Genomic DNA, 10,690 nt, shown 5'->3' with positions numbered 1-10,690 from the left:
GCCCCCAATTCAGCGCCGGCTGGTCCGAAGCGTCTCCGGCCAAGGCCCTGGGACCCCCGCCCAGAAGGGAAGCCCCTCCCTTCCATCTCAGGCTCCTCCCACTCCCATAGGAACACCCTCAGGCCTCGGGGCAAAGCGAAGCCCCTTCCCCCTCCCTCCCTTCCCTTGCAGACCCTTCCCTACATTCGGAAGGGACCCCCAAAGGCCATCCTTTCTACAAACAGGAAACCGCCGAAAGTTACTCCCCCCCCCCCTTTGACTGTGGTCGGTTTGCATGGCAACCGCGGAGGGTGCCTAGCAACCTGGCGCCTAGCAACGGGACTGACGCAGGAGGCGGTGCCTGGAGACGGATGACGCGGCGGAGGAGCCCCGACATTCAAGGGACGGGGGGGGCGAGGTCGGCGTGTCCTCTCGCCTCCCTGCTGGGATGGAATTGAATATGGGGGGGGGGGGGGTCCCCAGAAGCCCCTCCCTCGCTCTCCTCCCGGGTCTCCCCCCCCCCCCCCCCAATTCCCCGTAGTGCTGCTTTCAGACTCACTAATGTGCAATATTAGAATCTTGTAAATGGAGATATATTTATAAATAGGGGGGTGGGGGTGGGGGGGGGGGTTGGTGGGCGCCCCTTCGGTCCTCCGAGCAACCTGGGCCTGGGGCTTCCCTATTGGGAGAGAGGCGCGATATAAGATACATAAATAAATACATAAATAAATAAGAGCATAAATAAATAAACATGCGGAGCTGCATTCTGCACCCTTCCCTGTCTGTCTGTCTGTCTGTCCCTCATCGCCCCACTTCCACGCCCCTCCCACGCGAGCAGAGGGTCTTTATGGCCCTGAGAAGGCCGGAAGGTGGGGAGGGGAGGGGAGGAGGGTCTAATGGAGACGTCAATCAGAGGCTGTGCGAGGAGCTTAGCCCACCCCTCGAAAAAAGGCGTATTTGAGACCATTCTCTGCTTTGCTCCCCCCAGAAAGGCTGCTTGAAGGGGAGGGTCTGGGCCTGGGAAGGAGGGGAGCTTTGCTGGCAGCTGGCTGATAGGAATTGTGGGAGTTGAAGTCCAAAACACATGGAAGGCCGATAATAATATAGATTCAAAGAATCTTAGGGTTGGAAGGGACCCCCAAAGGCCATCCAGTCCAACCCCCTTCTTTCTGCCATAAAAAGCACAATCCAAATGTTTGTACTTCAGCCGCTATAATCCCTAACTGACTTGTTCAAGGGCCAGGAATTCTGGGAACTGAAGTCCAAAACAACTGCAAAACCCCAGGTTGAAGAAGCCTGAATTGAAAGACAAAGAGGCGAGAGGGAGGGGCCTTTGGCCAAAGTATGGCAGATCTATCAATCTCCTTGGAGGGCTTTTCATGATGGGACTGAAGCCCCTGCTCAACACAAGCTCTGAGGGAGAAGACGAGAGACACCATAAAACTCACAGAAAGAAAGAAAGACCAAGTATTACAACAAAGCAAGGCTTTAGATGACTGTAAACCAAATGGACAGAGAGTTGTATGTATGACCCTAGAGGGGCCCCTGGTGGCACAGTGCGTTAAAGCGCTGAACTGCTGAACTTGCAGACCAAAAGGTGCCAGGTTCAAATCCTGGGAGCAGAATGAGCGCCCGCTGTTAACTCCAGCTCCTACCAATCTAGCAGTTCGAAAACATGCAAATGTGAGTAGATCAATAGGTACTGCTCCGGTGGGAAGGTAAAGGCGCTCCATGCGGTCATGCCAGCCACATGACCTTGGAGGTGTCTACGGACAACGCTTAGAAATGGAGATGAGCACCAGCCCCCTGAGTCGGTCATGACTGGACTTAACGTCAGGGGAAAACCTTTACCGTTACCATGTCCCAGAAGTATTCTCTCCTGACATTTCACCCACATCTATGGCAGGCATTCTCAGAGGTTGTGAAGTGAGAGTGGACAGAGTTTTTGGAAACAAATGAGATGAGCTTGAAGTTCTAGCGCAGGAAGCAGAATGTGCGTTTATAGCTCTGACCATGATTCCATGCAAATGATGAAACCGGGTAAAAATAAATGGGGGGAGAAATAAAAACAACACTGGTAGAAGTTCAAGACAGACCACCAAATACAGAAAAGGGGGGGGGGGTATGCTTTTCTGGAAGAAATCTCAGAAATCCCCAAGGAGTAAGAACTGGTAGTTTTTTGGGGAGGAGGGTCAATTATCCTGGTGTCTGTTCAATTATCCTGCTATCACCTCTTTCACAAGGTGGAGGAAGGAACATCAGGATGAGCAATGCTGGACTTGATAGTGACCGTGAGGTGGAGTTGGCCCCTGGAATCAAAGTAGATGGTGCTTTTGTGTGTGTGTGTGTGGGGGGGGGGGGGATTTCTGCTTTTACTAAAGCAGTCTTTGAAAGTCCACACTGCACAATGAGCAGATCGTTGTGAATACTTCTATTTATGTCTGGGTGGGTGTATCTGCACTGTAGAATTAATGCAGTTTGACTCCGCTTTAACTGCCATGACTGAATGCAATGCAGTCCTGGGAGTGGCAGTTTATTGCGGCACCAGCACTTTGGTTGAGAAAGCTAAAGAGTAAGACCTTATCAAACCACAACTCCACTCATTTCATAGCATTGAACTATGGCAGTTAAAGTGGTTCCAAACTGCATTAATTGTACAGTGTGGATGTGCCCTTTATCATTCATCAACACAGCACCTTTGGTTGGCTATCAAAGCAAAGATCACATGATGCAGTATCTGTCATGGCCAAAGAAGCACCAGGCCAAGCAGGGCCCTTGAGTTTCAGGAAAGCAGGGAAACCCACGGCTAGAGACGCAGGAGGGAAAAGACACCCGTCACGAGTGGCATTTCATGAATAGGAACTGCTGAAAGCACAGTTATCAAGAATGGCACGAAAGGAGTAAATTTGGAAGCATCTGAAAAAAGTCATTCTGCGGCTGCACAATCATCTCTGGCAGGAAGTGAGGAAAAAAGAAGGATGAATCACCGAGGAAGGATACAGATGTGGAACCAAAATGTAAAGGAATAATGTATGAACACTAACGCTTGAGGGGAGCTGAGGCTGGTTTGGCACACAAGGAGCACAGCCCCCCTCCCCGATAATAATAATAATAATAATAATAATAATAATAATAACTGGGATCTGCACGCATCATCCGAAAATACATCACACAGTCCTAGACACTTGGGAAGTGTTCGACTTGTGATTTTGTGAAACGAAATCCAGCATACCTATCTTGTTTGCTGTGTCATACAACGTCGTTGTGTCAATAATAATAATAATAATTTGGAGGCATTCCAAGAAACCTCGAAAAGGGCTTTAAAAGCCTTAATTTGGAAAGAACATCAATCCACATGCTGCAGAAGGCAGGCAGCACTTCTTGGAACTGCGCACATTCTGGGAAAATACCCCTAATGTCTTAGGCCCTTGGGAAGAGACGGATACGCAGAGATGAAGCCCAGACACTTGGACCTAAGCTGCATGTAAATAAATAATAATAATTTTATTGTGTTGTTGTAGGCTTTCATGGCCAGCATCACTGGGTTGCTGTGAGTTTTCTGGGCTTTCTGGCCTTGTTCCAGAAACATTCTCTCCTGGTGCAGAAACATTCTCTCCTGGTGTTTCACCCACATCTACGAGGGTTGAATGAAAAGTAATGCCTCCACCTTCGTTACTTGGGTTTGGATGGGAATATTTTAATAAATCAAACGCAGAAATAATCCTGAGAATGTGCTCTTTAACTACCACTATTCACTTTTCCACATAATAACCAGACAATTGGATACATTTCTGCCAATGATGAACAAGTTTTCTGAAGCCGTCACGGAAGAAGTCGACACTCTGTTTCCACAACCAGCGTCTCACAGGACCCATTGTGCACAGATGTTCCGATAGCCAAGCAAAGCAATCATGTGACCCACATGTTCTTGTGAAATGCCGATGATGCTTGAAATTTCTCTCTGAGTGATATGACGATCATCCTGAATCAATCTGTCAACCTTTTGCTTGCGAAACTCGCTGGTTGCTGTCACAGGACATCCAACTCTTTGTTTGTCATGCAAGTCAGATGTTCCCACCTCAACATCTTTAAACTTACTCGCCCAATGACGCACAGGACTCACATCAACACAATCACCATAAACATGTTGCATTCTCTGAGGAATCTCCTTTGGGGTGACACCTTCTGCCGTCAAGAATTCAATAACTACATGTTGCTTAAGTCGCATTGACCTACCATCTGCGCAGGGTTCCATACTTTGCACTTTAACAACACAACCGTTCAATGCTAAGGCTTCCTGCTAAATGGAACTGTAGAGAAGAGTCTACTGAACAAGCCAGGACCTGCTGCATGCCACTGTTGTAAGCCGCCCTGAGTCCCTTCGGATGAGAAGGGTGGGATATAAATGTGAGAAATAAATAAATTAAATAAAATACCAATACTGACATCTGTTGAGGAGTTATGAAGGTGGAGGCATTACTTTTCATTCAACTCTCCTATAGCAGGCATCCTCAAAGGTTGAGGGGTCTGTTTGAAACTAGGCAAATGGGGTTTATATATCTGCGGAAGGTCCAGGGTGGGAGAAAGAAGTCTTGTCTGTTTGAGGCAAGTGGGAATGAATGTTGCAATTAGCCACCTGATTGTTCATGCCTGGAATTCCTCTGCTTTCTGGGTGTTGTTCTTTATTTACTGTCCTGATTCTAGAGTCTTTTAAATACTGGGAGCCAGATTGTGTTCATGCTCATGGTTTCCTCCTTTCTGTTGAAATGGTCCACATGCTTCTGTGTTGGGTTATCTAGCAATCATGCCTGCATTTTCAATGTGGGATGGTTTATGTAGTTTGTTTGTTGCTTAGTAACCTGAAGCCAGAGCTGCCTTCCAGAGTTGATGGCACCAATTTAGGGGTTTTGCATGTGAAGTGGGAAAGGGGAGTATCCTTCCTGGAGACATACAAGAAGTCACGCACACCTTTAGAATTTGGGGTATATAAGGGGAGACTTTCTTTCTCTTGACCCTGCCATGAGGCTTGCTGATGCTCACACACACACACACACACACACACACACACACACGGAAGAGATATGTAGTATCCCGATGGAGACAGGCCCTGCATGATCCTGGCCTACTGTATATTTTGTATCCTGAACTATGTTGTTTGGAAATAAGATGTTTTACCTGTATGACCATCATCATACAAGATTGCGAGTAAACATACTTTTACTATTTTACTTTTGGTGTCGCTGATGTTTATTTTTATGCGCATGACTCTTTAAAGGGAAAGGGAGGCTGGCTATTTTGTTTTTCTCACCTCTGCTCACATAAACCCCTTGTCTTCTGTGTTTTTGGTTGCTCTGCACCAATATCTAACCATATTGGTATCATAATTCTAACAGCTTATGATCATATTTTCTAATATTCTTGTGGGTTTCAATGGTTTCTCTGTGTCGTATGACATGGTGGTTGTGAGAGTGGTCCAGCACTTCTGCGTTCCCAAATTAGGGCAGGAAATAAAGGAAACAACACTCTGAAAATGGGACTAGAAACAATCAGGGCCAGTTAACACTTCCCGACAAAGGGTTCCCCCAGGCAGGAAGCAGCCAGGCTTTGAAGCTGCAAAGCTATTCAGTGCTATTCGAGCTGGCCAATGGCTCGAGGCTGTTCACAGAATAATGTTTTTTTCCGTGTCAGGAGCAACCGGAGTTGCTTCTGGAGTGAGAGAATTGGGTGTCTGCAAGGACGTTGCCCGGGGATGCCCGGATGTTTGGATGCTTTACCATCCTTGTGGGAGGCTTCTCTCATGTCCCCGCATGGAGCTGGAGCTGATAGAGGGAGCTCATCCACTCTCTCCCCGGGTGGGATTCGAATGTGGCAGCTTTCAGGTCAGCAACCCAACCTTCAAATCAGGAGGCTTTTATCCCCTAGGCCATCGGAGGCTCCACAGAATAATTAAAACACATAAACATTGTAAAAAATACCACAAATACACATATTTAAATGCATTTTTATAAAATACATATGGAAATATACAAAACAGAGATTTATGTATTTCACAAATACAAGGACACGAGTTTAAAACTCATGCTGGAAGACTGTCTGGGTGGGCCTTGCAGAAGAGAGGCCTTTAGGTGGTTTCAGAACTCCAGCAGCTCAAATATCTTCAGAGGAAGGTAATGGCCAATAGGATTCTGGCCTCTCCTTCTGTTGGCCAGGCCTGGGACCAGTCTGTCCACTCCGCGGCCCCTCCAGTGCCAGACCCATAGACGGGCATGCCAACAAGCCACTCAGGACAGGGGGGCTCGAGAAACGGCCGAAATAGCCGAAATAGGGAGAAAGGAGGAGGTGCGCATGCGCAGATACACCGCGCAATGGTGGGGAGCCCCCCTCCCCGCCGGAAGCAAGGAGAACGAGGGAAACAGGAAGGCGCCGTGTTCCAGACGCCCGCTGGGTGGCGCCAGTGCTCTAGGGTGGGCTTCGGGAGCCCCCCCCCCCCCCTTTTCCCTTCAAGGATGCAGACAACAAAGCCCCCCCTCCCTCCCTCCCTCCCTCCCTCCCTCTTCTTTTATGAATGGAGACGGAAACTCACTCTGCTCTGCCTCTCGTGCCTCTTTCCACGCGGAGATTTATGAATCGGATTTCTGCCAAAAAGGGCTGCCAAAAAAGGAGAGGAGAGAAAGAGAGGGAGAGAGAGGGGGGGGGGGAAGAGGAAGGCGCCGGAAAGGGATGCCCAGCTCCCCTCCCCCCCTCAGAGAAATCCCGAAATGGATTCGCCCTTTTGGGCAGCGTCCCGTGTTAGTGGTCTGCCTCGCAGGGCTGTTGGAAGGAAGGGATACAATATTATACTAAAAATAATATAATATAATAAATTATAAATTATAATATTACCATATAATGGTATAGTACAATATCGTAATTTAATGCTTATATTGTGCTATGCTAATAATATATTGTATGTGCATTTGATTTGTAAGCCGCTCTGAGTCCCCTTCGGGGTGAGAAGAGCGGGATATAAATGTAGTCAATAATAAATAAATAAATAAATAAATAAACCCTACTAATAATATTACCATATAATGATATAGTACAATATCGTAATTTAATGCTTATATTGTGCTATGCTAGTAATATATTGTATGTGCATTTGATTTGTAAGCCGCTCTGAGTCCCCTCCGGGGTGAGAAGAGCGGGATATAAATGTAGTCAATAAATAAATAAGGGAGGGGGGAGGAAGAAATGAGGGAGAGGGGGAGAGAGAGAAGGAAGGAAACAAGGAGAAAAGGAAAAAAAGGAAGGGAGGAAGGAAGGAGAGAAGGAAAGAACGATGAAAGGAAGGGAGGAAGGAAATAAAGAAGAAAGGGAGGGAAGGGAGGGAGGGAGGGAGGGAGGGAGGAAGGAAGGAAACAAGGAAGGAAGGAGAGAAGGAAAGAACGATGAAAGGGAGAGAGGAAGGAAACAAGGAGGGAAGGAAGGAGACAAGGAGGGAAGGAAATAAAGAAGAAAGGGAGGAAGAAAGGAGGGAGGGATGGAGGAAGGAAGGAAGGAAGGAAAGCGAGGAAGAAAGGAGGGAAGGGAGGGAGGGCGGGAGGAAGGAAGGAAGGAAACAAGGAGAGAAGGAAGGAGAGAAGAAGGAAGGATGAAAGGGAGGAAGAAAGGAGGGAAAGAAGGAAGGGTTGTCGGGAGCGTCTCTGCACATGCTCAGGGGCAGCTGAGCCCCTTCCCCATGACTGCCCCCTCCCCTCCTCAGGATTGTGGGCGGGGCTTCCCAGCCCCTCCCTCTCGGCTGCCCCCCCCCCCCCCCGCGGCCCCACGTGTCTCCGCCGCCGGTCTCGCAGGCCTGGCGCTCCTCCGTGACTCACTCTCTGCAGCGGCGGCCTTTGCGTCACCGGAGCCCGCGGGGGAGCCGGGAGGGGGCGGGGGAGGGAGGGAGGGAGGGAGGGGGAGGGGCTGCAGCTGCGGGTGCCCCCCCCGTCTCCGCACAAGGTCACAAAAAGACCCCACCCCTCCTTCCTCGGGACGGATCCACGCGCCCGGCTCTCCGTCTCGGGTGGTTCAGCGGACAAGCACTGGGCTCCGCGCACGACATTGCTTCAAATATTGTATTTTTAAGAATTACCTCCAGGATCTGTGTATAAGGGGTAAATATATGAAACGTTAATGAATTCATTGAATTGTATGGAAATTCTATGGAAATATAAACATTGCAAAATATAAATAAATATTCCAAAATTGGCCGCCTCCCCGGCCCGGCAGCCCCCCTCCCCCACTCTAGGCTCATCCCCACCCTTGGCTGCCTGCCCCCCAACCACCGAAGAGGGACTCCCCCCGTTTCTGCCTTCAGATTCCCCTCGAGGGAGGAAGGAAGGAGGGAAGGAAGGAAGGGGGTCTTGTCTCTGCTCTAAGGGACTGGAAAGACTTCTTGGTTAGCCGCCCTCCCCCCGCCCCCCGCCACTTCACTTGCAGCCCGGTAACCCCCCCCCCCCCAAGGGCGGTAACCAGAGGGGGGGGGTTAAAAGTCCAACCCCCCCGTAATGTGTCAGGTTAAAAAAGAACCTGGTTCACTCATAAATGGGTTAACCAGTTCATGCGCATGTATTTTCCGGGCTGTATGGCCATGTTCCAGAAGTATTCTCTCCTGACGTTTCACCCACATCTATGGCAGGCATCCTCAGAGGTTGTGAGGTAGAAGATGTGGGTGAAACGTCAGGAGAGAATACTTCTGGAACATGGCCATACAGCCCGGAAAATATACAACAACCCAGTTCATGTGTAAACCAGGTTTGGGGGGGGGGGGGTGTTGAACCCTGTTGGGAGGGTTCACCCAGGGGCGGTTCAACCGCGAGGCCATTTAGGCACTTGCCTGTGGTGCCATAATCCCGGGGGCACAGTTGAGGCGCCCCCCTCCTCCTCCTTCGGGCCTTTGGCCTGGCCTGGGCCCGACTTCAGCCTGGGCCCTTCTGCGTAGACCCGCCATTCCCGCACCACCCTGGCCACCAGCACCAGCACCGTTTTGTTCCAGTGGCTCCACTCTTCCTCCTACTGCCGCCATCACGGACCGTTGGAAACTAGGCAAGAGGTCTGTTGGAAACTAGGTAAGTGGGGTTTGTATATCTATGGAATGTCAAGGTTGGGAGAAAGAACTCAAAGAACTTTTGTCTGCCTGAGGCAAGTGTGGATGTTGCAGTTGACCACCTTGATTAGCTTTGAATGGTCTTGCAGCTTCAAAGCCTGGCTGCTTCTTGCCTGGGGTGATCCTTTGTTGGGAGGTGTTAGCTGGCCCTGATTGTTTCATGTCTGGAATTCCCCTGTTTTTGAGTGTTCTTTTTTTTACTGTCCTGATTTTATTTATTTATTTATTTCCCATACTTGTGTCCCGCCCTTCTCACCCCAAAGAGGACTCAGGGTGGGCCTCACAACTGGCAACAACTGCGTTAAATCTTTTATATATTGTATTTTATATTTTATAGGTTTTGACCTATAAAGTCCTAAACGGTTCTGGTCCAACTTACCTGTCTGAGGTATCAGCCCACGAGAACCTTAAGATCATCCGGGGAGGCCCTGCTCTCGATCCCACCTGCCTCACAAGCGTGGGAAGACAGGGCCTTCTCGGTGGTGGCTCCTCGGCTGTGGAACTCCCTCCCTAGTGACATCCGGCAGGCTCCATCCCTTCTGGGGTTTAGAAAGAAGTTGAAGACCTGGTTATGTGCACAAGCGTTTAATGAATGAACTCATTTAGCATTGACATGGATTGGATTAAGGCTCTTTCACAAGGTCTGATGGATGACTGGCATATATATTTGGCGTTGCACTATGTTAAATCTTTTATATATTGTATTTTACTATTTTTATTGTTTTAGTATTTTATTGTATTATGATATACTGGTACTGATCCTACCAGTTGTGTAAGCCGGCTTGAGTCCCCTCGGGGAGAAGGGCGGGGTAGAAATATCGGAAATAAATAAATAAATAAATTTTACTGTGTTATTTAATTATTTTAATTGTTTTATTATTTTATTGTATTATGATATACTGGTAGTGATCCTGCCAGTAGTGTAAGCCGCCCTGAGTCCCCTTGGGGAGAAGGGCGGGGTAGAAATATCGGAAATAATAATAATAACAATTCCATGTCCGATTGGTTTGGGGGGGGGGGGTGGGCGCCAAAATTCTGTTCGCCTACACATGAAAATTTCCTTGGGCCGGTCCTGGGTTCTCCCTCAACCCCACCACCCCGCTACGGGCCTAAAAAGAGGGAAAGAGCCCACCATCGGCTGAGAGGCGCCCCCACCGCCCCTCCGCCCGCCGGCCAGAGCGAGGCTGCGCGTCGGCAAAGGCGGAGGGAGACGGCGCTGTCCGCGGTGCTGAAAGGGACGCGCCGCCGCTCCTCCAAAAGCGAGCCCGGAAGAGCTGGGGAGAAGAGGCCCCCAAGGGCACCCGTCCAGCCCACTTCTGCCAAAGGCTGAAAAGAGGGAGCCCCCCCTCGAAATAGGGAGACCCCCACCCCTTTCTCTCCGGCCTGGAGTGCGCCAAAGGCAGGCTGGCAGGGAGCAGGCGCCCCTCGACGGGACCGCTGCCTTCACCGCCCCCCCCCCCCCAAAAGCACACACTGCTCTCCCGGGGAGGGAGGGAGGGAGGGAGGGGGCCACTTCGGGGTCTTTTATTTTTGCAGTGTGTGTACTATTATACATATATACACACATATATACATACACACTATAAT

General features: G+C 49.5%; 1 long non-coding RNA gene across 1 annotated transcript; it reads left to right on the top strand.

The window, feature by feature from the left end:
• The first annotated feature begins 7,941 nt into the window (after positions 1-7,941).
• On the top strand, positions 7,942-9,949 carry LOC134295195 (uncharacterized). The gene is made up of 2 exons (XR_010001736.1): positions 7,942-9,065; positions 9,441-9,949. It is a non-coding gene; the product is annotated as an uncharacterized LOC134295195 (long non-coding RNA).
• The last annotated feature ends 741 nt before the right edge of the window (positions 9,950-10,690 follow it).

Source organism: Anolis carolinensis, unplaced genomic scaffold, assembly GCF_035594765.1.
Source record: "Anolis carolinensis isolate JA03-04 unplaced genomic scaffold, rAnoCar3.1.pri scaffold_96, whole genome shotgun sequence".
Classification (NCBI taxonomy): domain Eukaryota; kingdom Metazoa; phylum Chordata; class Lepidosauria; order Squamata; family Dactyloidae; genus Anolis; species Anolis carolinensis.
Note: the sequence above shows the minus strand (reverse complement) of the source record. Positions and strands in the feature narration are given on the sequence as shown.